Here is a 21,421-nt window from a genome sequence, read left to right as displayed (position 1 = left end):
GAGTGTTTAGGATCCGGAATGTTCTGTCTCTGAGTTTCGTGGAGGCAGATTCACGCAGCGACTGCTTAGGATCCAAAATGTTCTGTCTGAGAGTGTGGTGGAGGCCGATTCACACAGCGAGTGGTTAGGATCCGGAATGTTCTGTCTGAGAGTGTGGTGGTGACAGATTCACACAGCGAGTAGTTAGGATCTGGAATGTTCTGTCTGAGAGTGTGGTGGAGGCCGATTCACAGAGCGAGTCGTTCGGATCCGGAATGTTCTGTCTGAGAGTGTGGTGGAGACAGATTCACACAGTGAGTGGTTAGGATCCGGAATGTTCTGTCTGAGAGTGTGGTGGAGACAGATTCACACAGCGAGTGGTTAGGATCTGGAATGTTCTGTCTGAGAGTGCGGTGGAGGCAGATTCACACAGCGAGTGGTTAGGATCTGTAATGTACTGTCTGTGAGTGTGGTGGAGACAGATTCACACAGCGAGTGGTTAGGATCTGGAATGTTCTGTCTGAGAGTGTGGTGGAGACAGATTCACACAGCGAGTGGTTAGGATCTGTAATGTACTGTCTGTGAGTGTGGTGGAGACAGATTCACACAGCGAGTGGTTAGGATCTGTAATGTACTGTCTGTGAGTGTGGTGGAGACAGATTCACACAGCGAGTGGTTAGGATCCGGAATGTTCTGTCTGAGAGTGTGGTGGGGGCAGTTTCACACAGGGAGTGGTTAGGATCTGGAATGTACTGTCTGAGAGTTTGGTGGAGACAGATTCACAGAGCGAGTGGTTAGGATCCAGAATGTACTGTCTGAGAGTGTGGTGGAGACAGATTCACACAGTGAGTGGTTAGGATCTGGAATGTACTGTCTGAGAGTGTGGTGGAGACAGATTCACACAGCGAGTGGTTAGGATCTGGAATGTACTGTCTGAGAGTGTGGTGGAGACAGATTCACAGAGCGAGTGGTTAGGATCCGGAATGTACTGTCTGTGAGTGTGGTGGAGACAGATTCACACAGCGAGTGGTTAGAATCTGGAATGTTCTGTCTGTGAGTGTGGTGGTGGCAGATTCACACAGCGAGTGGTTAGGATCCGGAATGTACTGTCTGAGAGTGTGGTGGAGACAGATTCACACAACGAGTGTTTAGGATCCGGAATGTTCTGTCTCTGAGTTTCGTGGAGGCAGATTCACGCAGCGACTGCTTAGGATCCAAAATGTTCTGTCTGAGAGTGTGGTGGAGGCCGATTCACACAGCGAGTGGTTAGGATCCGGAATGTTCTGTCTGAGAGTGTGGTGGTGACAGATTCACACAGCGAGTGGTTAGGATCTGGAATGTTCTGTCTGAGAGTGTGGTGGAGGCCGATTCACAGAGCGAGTCGTTCGGATCCGGAATGTTCTGTCTGAGAGTGTGGTGGAGACAGATTCACACAGTGAGTGGTTAGGATCCGGAATGTTCTGTCTCAGAGTGTGGTGGAGACAGATTCACACAGCGAGTGGTTAGGATCTGGAATGTTCTGTCTGAGAGTGCGGTGGAGGCAGATTCACACAGCGAGTGGTTAGGATCTGTAATGTACTGTCTGTGAGTGTGGTGGAGACAGATTCACACAGCGATTGGTTAGGATCTGGAATGTTCTGTCTGAGAGTGTGGTGGAGACAGATTCACACAGCGAGTGGTTAGGATCTGTAATGTACTGTCTGTGAGTGTGGTGGAGACAGATTCACACAGCGAGTGGTTAGGATCTGTAATGTACTGTCTGTGAGTGTGGTGGAGACAGATTCACACAGCGAGTGGTTAGGATCCGGAATGTTCTGTCTGAGAGTGTGGTGGAGACAGATTCACACAGCGAGTGGTAAGGATCAGGAATGTTCTGTCTGAGAGTGTGGTGGAGACAGATTCACACAGTGAGTGGTTAGGATCCGGAATGTTCTGTCGGAGAGTGTGGTGGAGACAGATTCACACAGCGAGTGGTTAGGATCCGGAATGTTCTGTCTGAGATTGTGGTGGAGTCAGATTCACACAGCGAGTGGTTAGGATCTGGAATGTACTGTCTGAGAGTGTGGTGGAGACAGATTCACACAGCGAGTGGTTAGGATCTGGAATGTTCTGTCTGAGAGTGTGGTGCAGGCAGATTCACACAACGAGTCGTTAGGATCTGGAATGTACTGTCTGAGAGTGTGGTGGAGACAGATTCACACAGCGAGTGGTTAGGATCCGGAATGTTCTGTCTGAGAGTGTGGTGCAGGCAGATTCACACAACGAGTGGTTAGGATCTGGAATGTACTGTCTGAGAGTGTGGTGGAGACAGATTCACACAGCGAGTGGTTAGGATCTGGAATGTTCTGTCTGAGAGTGTGGTGTAGACAGATTCACACAGCGAGTGTTTAGGATCCGAAATGTACTGTCTGAGAGTGTGGTGGAGACAGATTCACACAGCGAGTGGTAAGGATCAGGAATGTTCTGTCTGAGAGTGTGGTGGAGACAGATTCACACAGTGAGTGGTTAGGATCCGGAATGTTCTGTCGGAGAGTGTGGTGGAGACAGATTCACACAGCGGGTGGTTAGGATCCGGAATGTTCTGCCTGTGAGTGTGGAGGAGAAAGATTCACACGGCGAGTGGTTAGGATCCGGAATGTTCTATCTGAGAGTGTGGTGGAGACAGATTCACACAGGGACTGGTTCGGATCTGGAATGTACTGTCTGAGAGTGCGGTGGAGACAGATTCAAACAACAAGTGATTAGGATCCGGAATGTTCTGTCTGTGAGTGTGGTGGAGGCAGATTCACACAGCGAGTGGTTAGGATCTGGAATGTTCTGTCTGAGAGTGTGGTGGAGACAGATTCACACAGCGAGTGGTTAGGATCCGGAGTGTTCTGTCTGAGAGTGTGGTGGGGGCAGTTTCACACAGGGAGTGGTTAGGATCTGGAATGTACTGTCTGAGAGTGTGGTGGAGGCAGATTCACACAGCGAGTGGTTAGGATCTGGAATGTTCTGTCTGAGAATGTGGTGGAGACAGATTCACACAACGAGTGGTTAGGATCTGGAATGTACTGTCTGAGAATGTGGTGGAGACAGATTCACACAGCGAGTGGTTAGGATCTGGACTGTTCTGTCTGAGAGTCTGGTGGAGACAGATTCACACAGCGAGTGGTTAGGATCTGGAATGTTCTGTCTGAGAGTGTGGTGGAGACAGATTCACACAGCGAGTGGTTAGGATCCGGAATGTTCTGTCTGAGAGTGTGGTGCAGACAGATTCACACAGCGAGTGGTTAGGATCCGGAATGTTCTGTCTGTGAGTGTGGTGGAGACAGATTCACACAGCGAGTGGTTAGGATCCGGAATGTTCTGTCTGTGAGTGTGGTGGTGGCAGATTCACACAGCGAGTGGTTAGGATCCGGAATGTTCTGTCTGAGAGTGTGGTGGAGACAGATTCACACAGCGAGTGGTTAGGATCCGGAATGTTCTGCCTGTGAGTGTGGAGGAGAAAGATTCACACGGCGAGTGGTTAGGATCCGGAATGTTCTATCTGAGAGTGTGGTGGAGACAGATTCACACAGGGACTGGTTCGGATCCGGAATGTACTGTCTGAGAGTGCGGTGGAGACAGATTCAAACAATGAGTGGTTAGGATCCGGAATGTTCTGTCTGTGAGTGTGGTGGGGGCAGTTTCACACAGGGAGTGGTTAGGATCTGGAATGTACTGTCTGAGAGTTTGGTGGAGACAGATTCACAGAGCGAGTGGTTAGGATCCAGAATGTACTGTCTGAGAGTGTGGTGGAGACAGATTCACACAGTGAGTGGTTAGGATCTGGAATGTTCTGTCTGAGAATGTGGTGGAGACAGATTCACACAACGAGTGGTTAGGATCTGGAATGTGCTGTCTGAGAATGTGGTGGAGACAGATTCACACAGCGAGTGGTTAGGATCTGGACTGTTCTGTCTGAGAGTCTGGTGGAGACAGATTCACACAGCGAGTGGTTAGGATCTGGAATGTTCTGTCTGAGAGTGTGGTGGAGACAGATTCACACAGCGAGTGGTTAGGATCCGGAATGTTCTGTCTGAGAGTGTGGTGCAGACAGATTCACACAGCGAGTGGTTAGGATCCGGAATGTTCTGTCTGTGAGTGTGGTGGAGACAGATTCACACAGCGAGTGGTTAGGATCCGGAATGTTCTGTCTGTGAGTGTGGTGGTGGCAGATTCACACAGCGAGTGGTTAGGATCCGGAATGTTCTGTCTGAGAGTGTGGTGGAGACAGATTCACACAGCGAGTGGTTATGATCCAGAATGTTCTGCCTGTGAGTGTGGAGGAGAAAGATTCACACGGCGAGTGGTTAGGATCCGGAATGTTCTATCTGAGAGTGTGGTGGAGACAGATTCACACAGGGACTGGTTCGGATCCGGAATGTACTGTCTGAGAGTGCGGTGGAGACAGATTCAAACAATGAGTGGTTAGGATCCGGAATGTTCTGTCTGTGAGTGTGGTGGGGGCAGTTTCACACAGGGAGTGGTTAGGATCTGGAATGTACTGTCTGAGAGTTTGGTGGAGACAAATTCACAGAGCGAGTGGTTAGGATCCAGAATGTACTGTCTGAGAGTGTGGTGGAGACAGATTCACACAGTGAGTGGTTAGGATCTGGAATGTACTGTCTGAGAGTGTGGTGGAGACAGATTCACACAGCGAGTGGTTAGGATCTGGAATGTACTGTCTGAGAGTGTGGTGGAGACAGATTCACAGAGCGAGTGGTTAGGATCCGGAATGTACTGTCTGTGAGTGTGGTGGAGACAGATTCACACAGCGAGTGGTTAGAATCTGGAATGTTCTGTCTGTGAGTGTGGTGGTGGCAGATTCACACAGCGAGTGGTTAGGATCCGGAATGTACTTTCTGAGAGTGTGGTGGAGACAGATTCACACAACGAGTGTTTAGGATCCGGAATGTTCTGTCTCTGAGTTTCGTGGAGGCAGATTCACGCAGCGACTGCTTAGGATCCAAAATGTTCTGTCTGAGAGTGTGGTGGAGGCCGATTCACACAGCGAGTGGTTAGGATCCGGAATGTTCTGTCTGAGAGTGTGGTGGTGACAGATTCACACAGCGAGTGGTTAGGATCTGGAATGTTCTGTCTGAGAGTGTGGTGGAGGCCGATTCACAGAGCGAGTGGTTCGGATCCGGAATGTTCTGTCTGAGAGTGTGGTGGAGACAGATTCACACAGTGAGTGGTTAGGATCCGGAATGTTCTGTCTGAGAGTGTGGTGGAGACAGATTCACACAGCGAGTGGTTAGGATCTGGAATGTTCTGTCTGAGAGTGTGGTGGAGACAGATTCACACAGCGAGTGGTTAGGATCTGTAATGTACTGTCTGTGAGTGTGGTGGAGACAGATTCACACAGCGAGTGGTTAGGATCTGTAATGGACTGTCTGTGAGTGTGGTGGAGACAGATTCACACAGCGAGTGGTTAGGATCCGGAATGTTCTGTCTGAGAGTGTGGTGGAGACAGATTCACACAGCGAGTGGTAAGGATCAGGAATGTTCTGTCTGTGAGTGTGGTGGAGACAGATTCACACAGTGAGTGGTTAGGATCCGGAATGTTCTGTCTGAGAGTGTGGTGGAGACAGATTCACACAGCGAGTGGTAAGGATCAGGAATGTTCTGTCTGAGAGTTTGGTGGAGACAGATTCACACAGCGAGTGGTAAGGATCAGGAATGTTCTGTCTGAGAGTGTGGTGGAGACAGATTCACACAGCGAGTGGTTAGGATCCGGAATGTTCTGTCTGAGATTGTGGTGGAGGCAGATTCACACAGCGAGTGGTTAGGATCTGGAATGTACTGTCTGAGAGTGTGGTGGAGACAGATTCACACAGCGAGTGGTTAGGATCTGGAATGTTCTGTCTGAGAGTGTGGTGCAGGCAGATTCTCACAACGAGTCGTTAGGATCTGGAATGTACTGTCTGAGAGTGTGGTGGAGACAGATTCAAACAGCGAGTGGTTAGGATCCGGAATGTACTGTCAGTGAGTGTGGTGGAGACAGATTCACACAGCGAGTGGTTAGGATCCGGAATGTACTGTCTGAGAGTGTGGTGGAGACAGATTCACACAGCGAGTGGTAAGGATCAGGAATGTTCTGTCTGAGAGTGTGGTGGAGACAGATTCACACAGTGAGTGGTTAGGATCCGGAATGTTCTGTCGGAGAGTGTGGTGGAGACAGATTCACACAGCGGGTGGTTAGGATCCGGAATGTTCTGCCTGTGAGTGTGGAGGAGAAAGATTCACACGGCGAGTGGTTAGGATCCGGAATGTTCTATCTGAGAGTGTGGTGGAGACAGATTCACACAGGGACTGGTTCGGATCTGGAATGTACTGTCTGAGAGTGCGGTGGAGACAGATTCAAACAACAAGTGGTTAGGATCCGGAATGTTCTGTCTGTGAGTGTGGTGGAGGCAGATTCACACAGCGAGTGGTTAGGATCTGGAATGTTCTGTCTGAGAGTGTGGTGGAGACAGATTCACACAGCGAGTGGTTAGGATCCGGAATGTTCTGTCTGAGAGTGTGGTGGGGGCAGTTTCACACAGGGAGTGGTTAGGATCTGGAATGTACTGTCTGAGAGTGTGGTGGAGGCAGATTCACACAGCGAGTGGATAGGATCTGGAATGTTCTGTCTGAGAATGTGGTGGAGACAGATTCACACAACGAGTGGTTAGGATCTGGAATGTACTGTCTGAGAATGTGGTGGAGACAGATTCACACAGCGAGTGGTTAGGATCTGGACTCTTCTGTCTGAGAGTCTGGTGGAGACAGATTCACACAGCGAGTGGTTAGGATCTGGAATGTTCTGTCTGAGAGTGTGGTGGAGACAGATTCACACAGCGAGTGGTTAGGATCCGGAATGTTCTGTCTGAGAGTGTGGTGGAGACAGATTCACACAGCGAGTGGTGAGGATCCGGAATGTTCTGTCTGTGAGTGTGGTGGAGGCAGATTCACACAGCGAGTGGTTAGGATCCGGAATGTTCTGTCTGAGAGTGTGGTGGAGACAGATTCACACAGCGAGTGGTTAGGATCCGGAATGTTCTGCCTGTGAGTGTGGAGGAGAAAGATTCACACGGCGAGTGGTTAGGATCCGGAATGTTCTATCTGAGAGTGTGGTGGAGACAGATTCACACAGGGACTGGTTCGGATCCGGAATGTACTGTCTGAGAGTGCGGTGGAGACAGATTCAAACAATGAGTGGTTAGGATCCGGAATGTTCTGTATGTGAGTGTGGTGGGGGCAGTTTCACACAGGGAGTGGTTAGGATCTGGAATGTACTGTCTGAGAGTTTGGTGGAGACAGATTCACAGAGCGAGTGGTTAGGATCCAGAATGTACTGTCTGAGAGTGTGGTGGAGACAGATTCACACAGTGAGTGGTTAGGATCTGGAATGTACTGTCTGAGAGTGTGGTGGAGACAGATTCACACAGCGAGTGGTTAGAATCTGGAATGTACTGTCTGAGAGTGTGGTGGAGACAGATTCACAGAGCGAGTGGTTAGGATCCGGAATGTACTGTCTGTGAGTGTGGTGGAGACAGATTCACACAGCGAGTGGTTAGAATCTGGAATGTTCTGTCTGTGAGTGTGGTGGTGGCAGATTCACACAGCGAGTGGTTAGGATCCGGAATGTACTGTCTGAGAGTGTGGTGGAGACAGATTCACACAACGAGTGTTTAGGATCCGGAATGTTCTGTCTCTGAGTTTCGTGGAGGCAGATTCACGCAGCGACTGCTTAGGATCCAAAATGTTCTGTCTGAGAGTGTGGTGGAGGCCGATTCACACAGCGAGTGGTTAGGATCCGGAATGTTCTGTCTGAGAGTGTGGTGGTGACAGATTCACACAGCGAGTGGTTAGGATCTGGAATGTTCTGTCTGAGAGTGTGGTGGAGGCCGATTCACAGAGCGAGTCGTTCGGATCCGGAATGTTCTGTCTGAGAGTGTGGTGGAGACAGATTCACACAGTGAGTGGTTAGGATCCGGAATGTTCTGTCTGAGAGTGTGGTGGAGACAGATTCACACAGCGAGTGGTTAGGATCTGGAATGTTCTGTCTGAGAGTGCGGTGGAGGCAGATTCACACAGCGAGTGGTTAGGATCTGTAATGTACTGTCTGTGAGTGTGGTGGAGACAGATTCACACAGCGAGTGGTTAGGATCTGGAATGTTCTGTCTGAGAGTGTGGTGGAGACAGATTCACACAGTGAGTGGTTAGGATCTGTAATGTACTGTCTGTGAGTGTGGTGGAGACAGATTCACACAGCGAGTGGTTAGGATCTGTAATGTACTGTCTGTGAGTGTGGTGGAGACAGATTCACACAGCGAGTGGTTAGGATCCGGAATGTTCTGTCTGAGAGTGTGGTGGAGACAGATTCACACAGCGAGTGGTAAGGATCAGGAATGTTCTGTCTGAGAGTGTGGTGGAGACAGATTCACACAGTGAGTGGTTAGGATCCGGAATGTTCTGTCGGAGAGTGTGGTGGAGACAGATTCACACAGCGAGTGGTTAGGATCCGGAATGTTCTGTCTGAGATTGTGGTGGAGGCAGATTCACACAGCGAGTGGTTAGGATCTGGAATGTACTGTCTGAGAGTGTGGTGGAGACAGATTCACACAGCGAGTGGTTAGGATCTGGAATGTTCTGTCTGAGAGTGTGGTGCAGGCAGATTCACACAACGAGTGGTTAGGATCTGGAATGTACTGTCTGAGAGTGTGGTGGAGACAGATTCACACAGCGAGTGGTTAGGATCCGGAATGTTCTGTCTGAGAGTGTGGTGCAGGCAGATTCACACAACGAGTGGTTAGGATCTGGAATGTACTGTCTGAGAGTGTGGTGGAGACAGATTCACACAGCGAGTGGTTAGGATCTGGAATGTTCTGTCTGAGAGTGTGGTGGAGACAGATTCACACAGCGAGTGGTTAGGATCCGGAATGTACTGTCTGAGAGTGTGGTGGAGACAGATTCACACAGCGAGTGGTTAGGATCCGGAATGTTCTGTCTGAGAGTGTGGTGGAGACAGATTCACACAGCGAGTGGTTAGGATCCGGAATGTTCTGTCTGAGAGTGTGGTGGAGACAGATTCACACAGCGAGTGGTTAGGATCTGGAATGTTCTGTCTGAGAGTGTGGTGGAGACAGATTCACACAGCGAGTGGTTAGGATCCGGAATGTTCTGTCTGAGAGTGTGGTGCAGACAGATTCACACAGCGAGTGGTTAGGATCCGGAATGTTCTGTCTGTGAGTGTGGTGGAGACAGATTCACACAGCGAGTGGTTAGGATCCGGAATGTTCTGTCTGTGAGTGTGGTGGTGGCAGATTCACACAGCGAGTGGTTAGGATCCGGAATGTTCTGTCTGAGAGTGTGGTGGAGACAGATTCACACAGCGGGTGGTTAGGATCCGGAATGTTCTGCCTGTGAGTGTGGAGGAGAAAGATTCACACGGCGAGTGGTTAGGATCCGGAATGTTCTATCTGAGAGTGTGGTGGAGACAGATTCACACAGGGACTGGTTCGGATCCGGAATGTACTGTCTGAGAGTGCGGTGGAGACAGATTCAAACAACGAGTGGTTAGGATCCGGAATGTTCTGTCTGAGAGTGTGGTGGGGGCAGTTTCACACAGGGAGTGGTTAGGATCTGGAATGTACTGTCTGAGAGTGTGGTGGAGGCAGATTCACACAGCGAGTGGATAGGATCTGGAATGTTCTGTCTGAGAATGTGGTGGAGACAGATTCACACAACGAGTGGTTAGGATCTGGAATGTACTGTCTGAGAATGTGGTGGAGACAGATTCACACAGCGAGTGGTTAGGATCTGGACTCTTCTGTCTGAGAGTCTGGTGGAGACAGATTCACACAGCGAGTGGTTAGGATCTGGAATGTTCTGTCTGAGAGTGTGGTGGAGACAGATTCACACAGCGAGTGGTTAGGATCCGGAATGTTCTGTCTGAGAGTGTGGTGGAGACAGATTCACACAGCGAGTGGTGAGGATCCGGAATGTTCTGTCTGTGAGTGTGGTGGAGGCAGATTCACACAGCGAGTGGTTAGGATCCGGAATGTTCTGTCTGAGAGTGTGGTGGAGACAGATTCACACAGCGAGTGGTTAGGATCCGGAATGTTCTGCCTGTGAGTGTGGAGGAGAAAGATTCACACGGCGAGTGGTTAGGATCCGGAATGTTCTATCTGAGAGTGTGGTGGAGACAGATTCACACAGGGACTGGTTCGGATCCGGAATGTACTGTCTGAGAGTGCGGTGGAGACAGATTCAAACAATGAGTGGTTAGGATCCGGAATGTTCTGTATGTGAGTGTGGTGGGGGCAGTTTCACACAGGGAGTGGTTAGGATCTGGAATGTACTGTCTGAGAGTTTGGTGGAGACAGATTCACAGAGCGAGTGGTTAGGATCCAGAATGTACTGTCTGAGAGTGTGGTGGAGACAGATTCACACAGTGAGTGGTTAGGATCTGGAATGTACTGTCTGAGAGTGTGGTGGAGACAGATTCACACAGCGAGTGGTTAGAATCTGGAATGTACTGTCTGAGAGTGTGGTGGAGACAGATTCACAGAGCGAGTGGTTAGGATCCGGAATGTACTGTCTGAGAGTGTGGTGGAGACAGATTCACACAGCGAGTGGTTAGAATCTGGAATGTTCTGTCTGTGAGTGTGGTGGAGACAGATTCACACAGCGAGTGGTTAGAATCTGGAATGTTCTGTCTGTGAGTGTGGTGGTGGCAGATTCACACAGCGAGTGGTTAGGATCCGGAATGTACTGTCTGAGAGTGTGGTGGAGACAGATTCACACAACGAGTGTTTAGGATCCGGAATGTTCTGTCTCTGAGTTTCGTGGAGGCAGATTCACGCAGCGACTGCTTAGGATCCAAAATGTTCTGTCTGAGAGTGTGGTGGAGGCCGATTCACACAGCGAGTGGTTAGGATCCGGAATGTTCTGTCTGAGAGTGTGGTGGTGACAGATTCACACAGCGAGTGGTTAGGATCTGGAATGTTCTGTCTGAGAGTGTGGTGGAGGCCGATTCACAGAGCGAGTCGTTCGGATCCGGAATGTTCTGTCTGAGAGTGTGGTGGAGACAGATTCACACAGTGAGTGGTTAGGATCCGGAATGTTCTGTCTGAGAGTGTGGTGGAGACAGATTCACACAGCGAGTGGTTAGGATCTGGAATGTTCTGTCTGAGAGTGCGGTGGAGGCAGATTCACACAGCGAGTGGTTAGGATCTGTAATGTACTGTCTGTGAGTGTGGTGGAGACAGATTCACACAGCGAGTGGTTAGGATCTGGAATGTTCTGTCTGAGAGTGTGGTGGAGACAGATTCACACAGTGAGTGGTTAGGATCTGTAATGTACTTTCTGTGAGTGTGGTGGAGACAGATTCACACAGCGAGTGGTTAGGATCTGTAATGTACTGTCTGTGAGTGTGGTGGAGACAGATTCACACAGCGAGTGGTTAGGATCCGGAATGTTCTGTCTGAGAGTGTGGTGGAGACAGATTCACACAGCGAGTGGTAAGGATCAGGAATGTTCTGTCTGAGAGTGTGGTGGAGACAGATTCACACAGTGAGTGGTTAGGATCCGGAATGTTCTGTCGGAGAGTGTGGTGGAGACAGATTCACACAGCGAGTGGTTAGGATCCGGAATGTTCTGTCTGAGATTGTGGTGGAGGCAGATTCACACAGCGAGTGGTTAGGATCTGGAATGTACTGTCTGAGAGTGTGGTGGAGACAGATTCACACAGCGAGTGGTTAGGATCTGGAATGTTCTGTCTGAGAGTGTGGTGCAGGCAGATTCACACAACGAGTGGTTAGGATCTGGAATGTACTGTCTGAGAGTGTGGTGGAGACAGATTCACACAGCGAGTGGTTAGGATCCGGAATGTTCTGTCTGAGAGTGTGGTGCAGGCAGATTCACACAACGAGTGGTTAGGATCTGGAATGTACTGTCTGAGAGTGTGGTGGAGACAGATTCACACAGCGAGTGGTTAGGATCTGGAATGTTCTGTCTGAGAGTGTGGTGGAGACAGATTCACACAGCGAGTGGTTAGGATCCGGAATGTACTGTCTGAGAGTGTGGTGGAGACAGATTCACACAGCGAGTGGTTAGGATCCGGAATGTTCTGTCTGAGAGTGTGGTGGAGACAGATTCACACAGCGAGTGGTTAGGATCCGGAATGTTCTGTCTGAGAGTGTGGTGGAGACAGATTCACACAGCGAGTGGTTAGGATCTGGAATGTTCTGTCTGAGAGTGTGGTGGAGACAGATTCACACAGCGAGTGGTTAGGATCCGGAATGTTCTGTCTGAGAGTGTGGTGCAGACAGATTCACACAGCGAGTGGTTAGGATCCGGAATGTTCTGTCTGTGAGTGTGGTGGAGACAGATTCACACAGCGAGTGGTTAGGATCCGGAATGTTCTGTCTGTGAGTGTGGTGGTGGCAGATTCACACAGCGAGTGGTTAGGATCCGGAATGTTCTGTCTGAGAGTGTGGTGGAGACAGATTCACACAGCGGGTGGTTAGGATCCGGAATGTTCTGCCTGTGAGTGTGGAGGAGAAAGATTCACACGGCGAGTGGTTAGGATCCGGAATGTTCTATCTGAGAGTGTGGTGGAGACAGATTCATACAGGGACTGGTTCGGATCCGGAATGTACTGTCTGAGAGTGCGGTGGAGACAGATTCAAACAACGAGTGGTTAGGATCCGGAATGTTCTGTCTGTGTGTGTGGTGGAGGCAGATTCACACAGCGAGTGGTTAGGATCTGGAATGTTCTGTCTGAGAGTGTGGTGGAGACAGATTCACACAGCGAGTGGTTAGGATCCGGAATGTTCTGTCTGAGAGTGTGGTGGGGGCAGTTTCACACAGGGAGTGGTTAGGATCTGGAATGTACTGTCTGAGAGTGTGGTGGAGGCAGATTCACACAGCGAGTGGTTAGGATCCGGAATGTTCTATCTGAGAGTGTGGTGGAGTAAGATTCACACAGGGACTGGTTCGGATCCGGAATGTACTGTCTGAGAGTGCGGTGGAGACAGATTCAAACAATGAGTGGTTAGGATCCGGAATGTTCTGTCTGTGAGTGTGGTGGGGGCAGTTTCACACAGGGAGTGGTTAGGATCTGGAATGTACTGTCTGAGAGTTTGGTGGAGACAGATTCACAGAGCGAGTGGTTAGGATCCAGAATGTACTGTCTGAGAGTGTGGCGGAGACAGATTCACACAGTGAGTGGTTAGGATCTGGAATGTACTGTCTGAGAGTGTGGTGGAGACAGATTCACACAGCGAGTGGTTAGGATCTGGAATGTACTGTCTGAGAGTGTGGTGGAGACATATTCACAGAGCGAGTGGTTAGGATCCGGAATGTACTGTCTGTGAGTGTGGTGGAGACAGATTCACACAGCGAGTGGTTAGAATCTGGAATGTTCTGTCTGTGAGTGTGGTGGTGGCAGATTCACACAGCGAGTGGTTAGGATCCGGAATGTACTGTCTGAGAGTGTGGTGGAGACAGATTCACACAACGAGTGTTTAGGATCCGGAATGTTCTGTCTCTGAGTTTCGTGGAGGCAGATTCACGCAGCGACTGCTTAGGATCCAAAGTGTTCTGTCTGAGAGTGTGGTGGAGGCCGATTCACACAGCGAGTGGTTAGGATCCGGAATGTTCTGTCTGAGAGTGTGGTGGTGACAGATTCACACAGCGAGTGGTTAGGATCTGGAACGTTCTGTCTGAGAGTGTGGTGGAGGCCGATTCACAGAGCGAGTCGTTCGGATCCGGAATGTTCTGTCTGAGAGTGTGGTGGAGACAGATTCACACAGTGAGTGGTTAGGATCCGGAATGTTCTGTCTGAGAGTGTGGTGGAGACAGATTCACACAGCGAGTGGTTAGGATCTGGAATGTTCTGTCTGAGAGTGCGGTGGAGGCAGATTCACACAGCGAGTGGTTAGGATCTGTAATGTACTGTCTGTGAGTGTGGTGGAGACAGCTTCACACAGCGAGTGGTTAGGATCTGGAATGTTCTGTCTGAGAGTGTGGTGGAGACAGATTCACACAGCGAGTGGTTAGGATCTGTAATGTACTGTCTGTGAGTGTGGTGGAGAATGATTCACACAGCGAGTGGTTAGGATCTGTAATGTACTGTCTGTGAGTGTGGTGGAGACAGATTCACACAGCGAGTGGTTAGGATCCGGAATGTTCTGTCTGAGAGTGTGGTGGAGACAGATTCACACAGCGAGTGGTAAGGATCAGGAATGTTCTGTCTGAGAGTGTGGTGGAGACAGATTCACACAGTGAGTGGTTAGGATCCGGAATGTTCTGTCGGAGAGTGTGGTGGAGACAGATTCACACAGCGAGTGGTTAGGATCCGGAATGTTCTGTCTGAGATTGTGGTGGAGGCAGATTCACACAGCGAGTGGTTAGGATCTGGAATGTACTGTCTGAGAGTGTGGTGGAGACAGATTCACACAGCGAGTGGTTAGGATCTGGAATGTTCTGTCTGAGAGTGTGGTGCAGGCAGATTCACACAACGAGTGGTTAGGATCTGGAATGTACTGTCTGAGAGTGTGGTGGAGACAGATTCACACAGCGAGTGGTTAGGATCCGGAATGTTCTGTCTGAGAGTGTGGTGCAGGCAGATTCACACAACGAGTGGTTAGGATCTGGAATGTACTGTCTGAGAGTGTGGTGGAGACAGATTCACACAGCGAGTGGTTAGGATCTGGAATGTTCTGTCTGAGAGTGTGGTGGAGACAGATTCACACAGCGAGTGGTTAGGATCCGGAATGTACTGTCTGAGAGTGTGGTGGAGACAGATTCACACAGCGAGTGGTTAGGATCCGGAATGTTCTGTCTGAGAGTGTGGTGGAGACAGATTCACACAGCGAGTGGTTAGGATCCGGAATGTTCTGTCTGAGAGTGTGGTGGAGACAGATTCACACAGCGAGTGGTTAGGATCTGGAATGTTCTGTCTGAGAGTGTGGTGGAGACAGATTCACACAGCGAGTGGTTAGGATCCGGAATGTTCTGTCTGAGAGTGTGGTGCAGACAGATTCACACAGCGAGTGGTTAGGATCCGGAATGTTCTGTCTGTGAGTGTGGTGGAGACAGATTCACACAGCGAGTGGTTAGGATCCGGAATGTTCTGTCTGTGAGTGTGGTGGTGGCAGATTCACACAGCGAGTGGTTAGGATCCGGAATGTTCTGTCTGAGAGTGTGGTGGAGACAGATTCACACAGCGGGTGGTTAGGATCCGGAATGTTCTGCCTGTGAGTGTGGAGGAGAAAGATTCACACGGCGAGTGGTTAGGATCCGGAATGTTCTATCTGAGAGTGTGGTGGAGACAGATTCACACAGGGACTGGTTCGGATCCGGAATGTACTGTCTGAGAGTGCGGTGGAGACAGATTCAAACAACGAGTGGTTAGGATCCGGAATGTTCTGTCTGTGTGTGTGGTGGAGGCAGATTCACACAGCGAGTGGTTAGGATCCGGAATGTACTGTCTGAGAGTGTGGTGGAGGCAGATTCACACAGCGAGTGGTTAGGATCTGGAATGTATGGTCTGAGAGTGTGGTGGAGACAGATTCACACTGCGAGTGGTTAGGATCTGGAATGTATGGTCTGAGAGTGTGGTGGAGACAGATTCACACAGCGAGTGGTTAGGATCCGGAATGTACTGTCTGAGAGTGTGGTGGAGGCAGATTCACACAGCGAGTGGTTAGGATCCGGAATGTACTGTCTGAGAGTGTGGTGGAGGCAGATTCACACAGCGAGTGGTTAGGATCTGGAATGTATGGTCTGAGAGTGTGGTGGAGACAGATTCACACAGCGAGTGGTTAGGATCTGGAATGTATGGTCTGAGAGTGTGGTGGAGACAGATTCACACAGCGAGTGGTTAGGATCTGGAATGCACTGTCTGTGTGTGTGGTGGAGGCAGATTCACACAGCGAGTGGTTAGGATCCGGAATGTTCTGTCTGAGAGTGTGGTGGGGGCAGTTTCACACAGGGAGTGGTTAGGATCTGGAATGTATTGTCTGAGAGTGTGGTGGAGGCAGATTCACACAGCGAGTGGTTAGGATCTGGAATGTACTGTCTGAGAGTGTGGTGGAGACAGATTCACACAGCGAGTGGTTAGGATTTGGAATGTTCTGTCTGAGAGTGTGGTGGAGACAGATTCACACAGCGAGTGGTTAGGATCCGGAATGTTCTGTCTGAGAGTGTGGTGGAGACAGATTCACACAGCGAGTGGTTAGGATCCGGAATGTTCTGTCTGAGAGTGTGGTGCAGACAGATTCACACAGCGAGTGGTTAGGATCCGGAATGTTCTGTCTGTGAGTGTGGTGGAGACAGATTCACACAGCGAGTGGTTAGGATCCGGAATGTTCTGTCTGTGAGTGTGGTGGTGGCAGATTCACACGGCGAGTGGTTAGGATCCGGAATGTTCTATCTGAGAGTGTGGTGGAGACAGATTCACACAGGGACTGGTTCGGATCCGGAATGTACTGTCTGAGAGTGTGGTGCAGACAGATTCACACAGGGAGTGGTTAGGATCCGGAATGTTCTGTCTGAGAGTGCGGTGGAGACAGATTCAAACAACGAGTGGTTAGGATCCGGAATGTTCTGTCTGTGAGTGTGGTGGAGGCAGATTCACACAGCGAGTGGTTAGGATCTGGAATGTTCTGTCTGAGAGTGTGGTGGAGGCAGATTCACACAGCGAGTGGTTAGGATCCGGAATGTTCTGTCTGAGTGTGTGGTGGGGGCAGTTTCACACAGCGATTTGTTAGGATCCGGAATGTTCTGTCTGAGAATGTGGTGGAGGCAGATTCAAGCAACGAGTGTTTAGGATCCGGAATGTTCTGTCTGTGAGTGTGGTGGAGGCAGTTTCATACAGGGAGTGGTTAGGATCCGGAATGTTCTGTCTGTGAGTGTGGTGGAGACAGATTCACACAGCGAGTGGTTAGGATCCGGAATGTTCTGTCTGTGAGTGTGGTGGTGGCAGATTCACACAGCGAGTGGTTAGGATCCGGAATGTTCTGTCAGAGAGTGTGGTGGAGACAGATTCACACAGCGAGTGGTTTGGATCCGGAATGTTCTGTCTGAGAGTGAGGTGGAGGCTGATTCACACAGCGAGTGGTTAGGATCCGGAATGTTCTGTCTGTGACTGTGGTGGAGGCAGATTCACACAGCGAGTTGTTAGGATCTGGAATGTTCTGTCTGTGAGTGTGGTTGGGGCAGTTTCACACAGGGCGTGGTTAGGATACGGAATGTTCTGTCTGATAGTGTGGTGGAGGCAGATTCACACAACGAATGGTTAGGATCTGGAATGTACTGTCTGAGAGTGTGGTGGAGGCAGAATCACACAGAGAGTGGTTAGGATCTGGAATGTTCTGTCTGAGAGTGTGGTGGAGTAATATTCACACAGCGAGTGGTTAGGATCCGGAATGTACTGTCTGTGAGTGTGGTGGAGGCAGATTCACACAGCGAGTGGTTAGGATCTGGAATGCACTGTCTGAGAGTGTGGTGGAGGCAGATTCACACAGCGAGTGGTTAGGATCCGGAATGTATGGTCTGAGAGTGTGGTGGAGACAGATTCACACTGCGAGTGGTTAGGATCTGGAATGTATGGTCTGAGAGTGTGGTGGAGACAGATTCACACAGCGAGTGGTTAGGATCTGGAACGTACTGTCTGAGAGTGTGGTGGAGGCAGATTCACACAGCGAGTGGTTAGGATCCGGAATGTTCTGTCTGTGAGTGTGGTGGTGGCAGATTCACACAGCGAGTGGTTAGGATCCGGAATGTTCTGTCTGAGAGTGTGGTGGAGACAGATTCACACAGCGGGTGGTTAGGATCCGGAATGTTCTGCCTGTGAGTGTGGAGGAGAAAGATTCACACGGCGAGTGGTTAGGATCCGGAATGTTCTATCTGAGAGTGTGGTGGAGACAGATTCACACAGGGACTGGTTCGGATCCGGAATGTACTGTCTGAGAGTGCGGTGGAGACAGATTCAAACAACGAGTGGTTAGGATCCGGAATGTTCTGTCTGTGTGTGTGGTGGAGGCAGATTCACACAGCGAGTGGTTAGGATCCGGAATGTACTGTCTGAGAGTGTGGTGGAGGCAGATTCACACAGCGAGTGGTTAGGATCTGGAATGTATGGTCTGAGAGTGTGGTGGAGAAAGATTCACACTGCGAGTGGTTAGGATCTGGAATGTATGGTCTGAGAGTGTGGTGGAGACAGATTCACACAGCGAGTGGTTAGGATCCGGAATGTACTGTCTGAGAGTGTGGTGGAGGCAGATTCACACAGCGAGTGGTTAGGATCCGGAATGTACTGTCTGAGAGTGTGGTGGAGGCAGATTCACACAGCGAGTGGTTAGGATCTGGAATGTATGGTCTGAGAGTGTGGTGGAGACAGATTCACACAGCGAGTGGTTAGGATCTGGAATGTATGGTCTGAGAGTGTGGTGGAGACAGATTCACACAGCGAGTGGTTAGGATCTGGAATGCACTGTCTGTGTGTGTGGTGGAGGCAGATTCACACAGCGAGTGGTTAGGATCCGGAATGTTCTGTCTGAGAGTGTAGTGGGGGCAGTTTCACACAGGGAGTGGTTAGGATCTGGAATGTACTGTCTGAGAGTGTGGTGGAGGCAGATTCACACAGCGAGTGGTTAGGATCTGGAATGTACTGTCTGAGAGTGTGGTGGAGACAGATTCACACAGCGAGTGGTTAGGATCCGGAATGTTCTGTCTGTGAGTGTGGTGGTGGCAGATTCACACGGCGAGTGGTTAGGATCCGGAATGTTCTATCTGAGAGTGTGGTGGAGACAGATTCACACAGGGACTGGTTCGGATCCGGAATGTACTGTCTGAGAGTGTGGTGCAGACAGATTCACACAGGGAGTGGTTAGGATCCGGAATGTTCTGTCTGAGAGTGCGGTGGAGACAGATTCAAACAACGAGTGGTTAGGATCCGGAATGTTCTGTCTGTGAGTGTGGTGGAGGCAGATTCACACAGCGAGTGGTTAGGATCTGGAATGTTCTGTCTGAGAGTGTGGTGGAGGCAGATTCACACAGCGAGTGGTTAGGATCCGGAATGTTCTGTCTGAGTGTGTGGTGGGGGCAGTTTCACACAGCGAGTTGTTAGGATCCGGAATGTTCTGTCTGTGAATGTGGTGGAGGCAGATTCAAGCAACGAGTGTTTAGGATCCGGAATGTTCTGTCTGTGAGTGTGGTGGAGGCAGTTTCATACAGGGAGTGGTTAGGATCCGGAATGTTCTGTCTGTGAGTGTGGTGGAGACAGATTCACACAGCGAGTGGTTAGGATCCGGAATGTTCTGTCTGTGAGTGTGGTGGTGGCAGATTCACACAGCGAGTGGTTAGGATCCGGAATGTTCTGTCAGAGAGTGTGGTGGAGACAGATTCACACAGCGAGTGGTTTGGATCCGGAATGTTCTGTCTGAGAGTGAGGTGGAGGCTGATTCACACAGCGAGTGGTTAGGATCCGGAATGTTCTGTCTGTGACTGTGGTGGAGGCAGATTCACACAGCGAGTTGTTAGGATCTGGAATGTTCTGTCTGTGAGTGTGGTTGGGGCAGTTTCACACAGGGCGTGGTTAGGATACGGAATGTTCTGTCTGATAGTGTGGTGGAGGCAGATTCACACAACGAATGGTTAGGATCTGGAATGTACTGTCTGAGAGTGTGGTGGAGGCAGAATCACACAGAGAGTGGTTAGGATCTGGAATGTTCTGTCTGAGAGTGTGGTGGAGTAATATTCACACAGCGAGTGGTTAGGATCCGGAATGTACTGTCTGTGAGTGTGGTGGAGGCAGATTCACACAGCGAGTGGTTAGGATCTGGAATGCACTGTCTGAGAGTGTGGTGGAGGCAGATTCACACAGCGAGTGGTTAGGATCCGGAATGTATGGTCTGAGAGTGTGGTGGAGACAGATTCACACTGCGAGTGGTTAGGATCTGGAATGTATGGTCTGAGAGTGTGGTGGAGACAGATTCACACAGCGAGTGGTTAGGATCTGGAACGTACTGTCTGAGAGTGTGGTGGAGGCAGATTCACACAGCGAGTGGTTAGAATCTGGAACGTACTGTCTGTGAGTGTGGTGGAGGCAGATTCATACAGGGAGTGGTTAGGATCCGGAATGTTCTGTCTGTGAGTGTGGTGGAGACAGATTCACACAGCGAGTGGTTAGGATCCGGAATGTTCTGTCTGTGAGTGGGGTGGTGGCAGATTCACACAGCGAGTGGTTAGGATCCGGAATGTTCTGTCTGAGAGTGTGGTGGAGACAGATTCTCACAGCGAGTGGTTAGGATCCTGAATCTTCTGCCTGTGAGTGTGGAGGAGAAAGATTCACACGGCGAGTGGTTAGGATCCGGAATGTTCTATCTGAGAGTGTGGTGGAGACAGATTCACACAGGGACTGGTTCGGATCCGGAATGTACTGTCTGAGAGTGCGGTGGAGACAGATTCAAACAACGAGTGGTTAGGATCCGGAATGTTCTGTCTGTGAGTTTGGTGGAGGCAGATTCACACAGCGAGTGGTTAGGATCTGGAATGTACTGTCTGAGAGTGTGGTGGAGACAGATTCACACAGCGAGTGGTTAGGATCCGGAATGTACTGTCTGAGAGTGTGGTGGAGGCAGATTCACACAGCGAGTGGTTAGGATCTGGAATGTATGGTCTGAGAGTGTGGTGGAGACAGATTCACACTGCGAGTGGTTAGGATCTGGAATGTATGGTCTGAGAGTGTGGTGGAGACAGATTCACACAGCGAGTGGTTAGGATCCGGAATGTACTGTCTGAGAGTGTGGTGGAGGCAGATTCACACAGCGAGTGGTTAGGATCCGGAATGTACTGTCTGAGAGTGTGGTGGAGGCAGATTCACACAGCGAGTGGTTAGGATCTGGAATGTATGGTCTGAGAGTGTGGTGGAGACAGATTCACACAGCGAGTGGTTAGGATCTGGAATGTATGGTCTGAGAGTGTGGTGGAGACAGATTCACACAGCGAGTGGTTAGGATCTGGAATGCACTGTCTGAGAGTGTGGTGGAGGCAGATTCACACAGCGAGTGGTTAGGATCTGGAATGTATGGTCTGAGAGTGTGGTGGAGACAGATTCACACTGCGAGTGGTTAGGATCTGGAATGTATGGTCTGAGATTTTGATGGAGGCAGTTTCACACAGCGAGTGGTTAGGATCTGGAATGTACTGTCTGAGAGTGTGGTGGAGGCAGATTCACACAGCGAGTGGTTAGGATCTGGAATGCACTGTCTGTGAGTGTGGTGGAGACAGATTCACACTGCGAGTGGTTAGGATCTGGAATGTATGGTCTGAGAGTGTGGTGGAGACAGATTCACACAGCGAGTGGTGAGGATCTGGAATGTACGGTCTGAGAGTGTGGTGGAGACAGATTCACACAGCGAGT

The 21,421-nt window shown here is 50.2% G+C and overlaps 1 protein-coding gene across 1 annotated transcript in view; it reads right to left on the bottom strand.

Annotated features, from left to right (window-relative positions):
• Positions 1 to 21,421, bottom strand: part of LOC140428333 (neuronal acetylcholine receptor subunit alpha-2-like) — a 453,821-nt gene that overhangs the window by 242,353 nt on the left and 190,047 nt on the right. The gene's annotated exons all lie outside the window — the stretch shown is intronic.

Source organism: Scyliorhinus torazame, chromosome 1 (genome assembly GCF_047496885.1).
Source record: "Scyliorhinus torazame isolate Kashiwa2021f chromosome 1, sScyTor2.1, whole genome shotgun sequence".
Classification (NCBI taxonomy): domain Eukaryota; kingdom Metazoa; phylum Chordata; class Chondrichthyes; order Carcharhiniformes; family Scyliorhinidae; genus Scyliorhinus; species Scyliorhinus torazame.
Note: the sequence above shows the minus strand (reverse complement) of the source record. Positions and strands in the feature narration are given on the sequence as shown.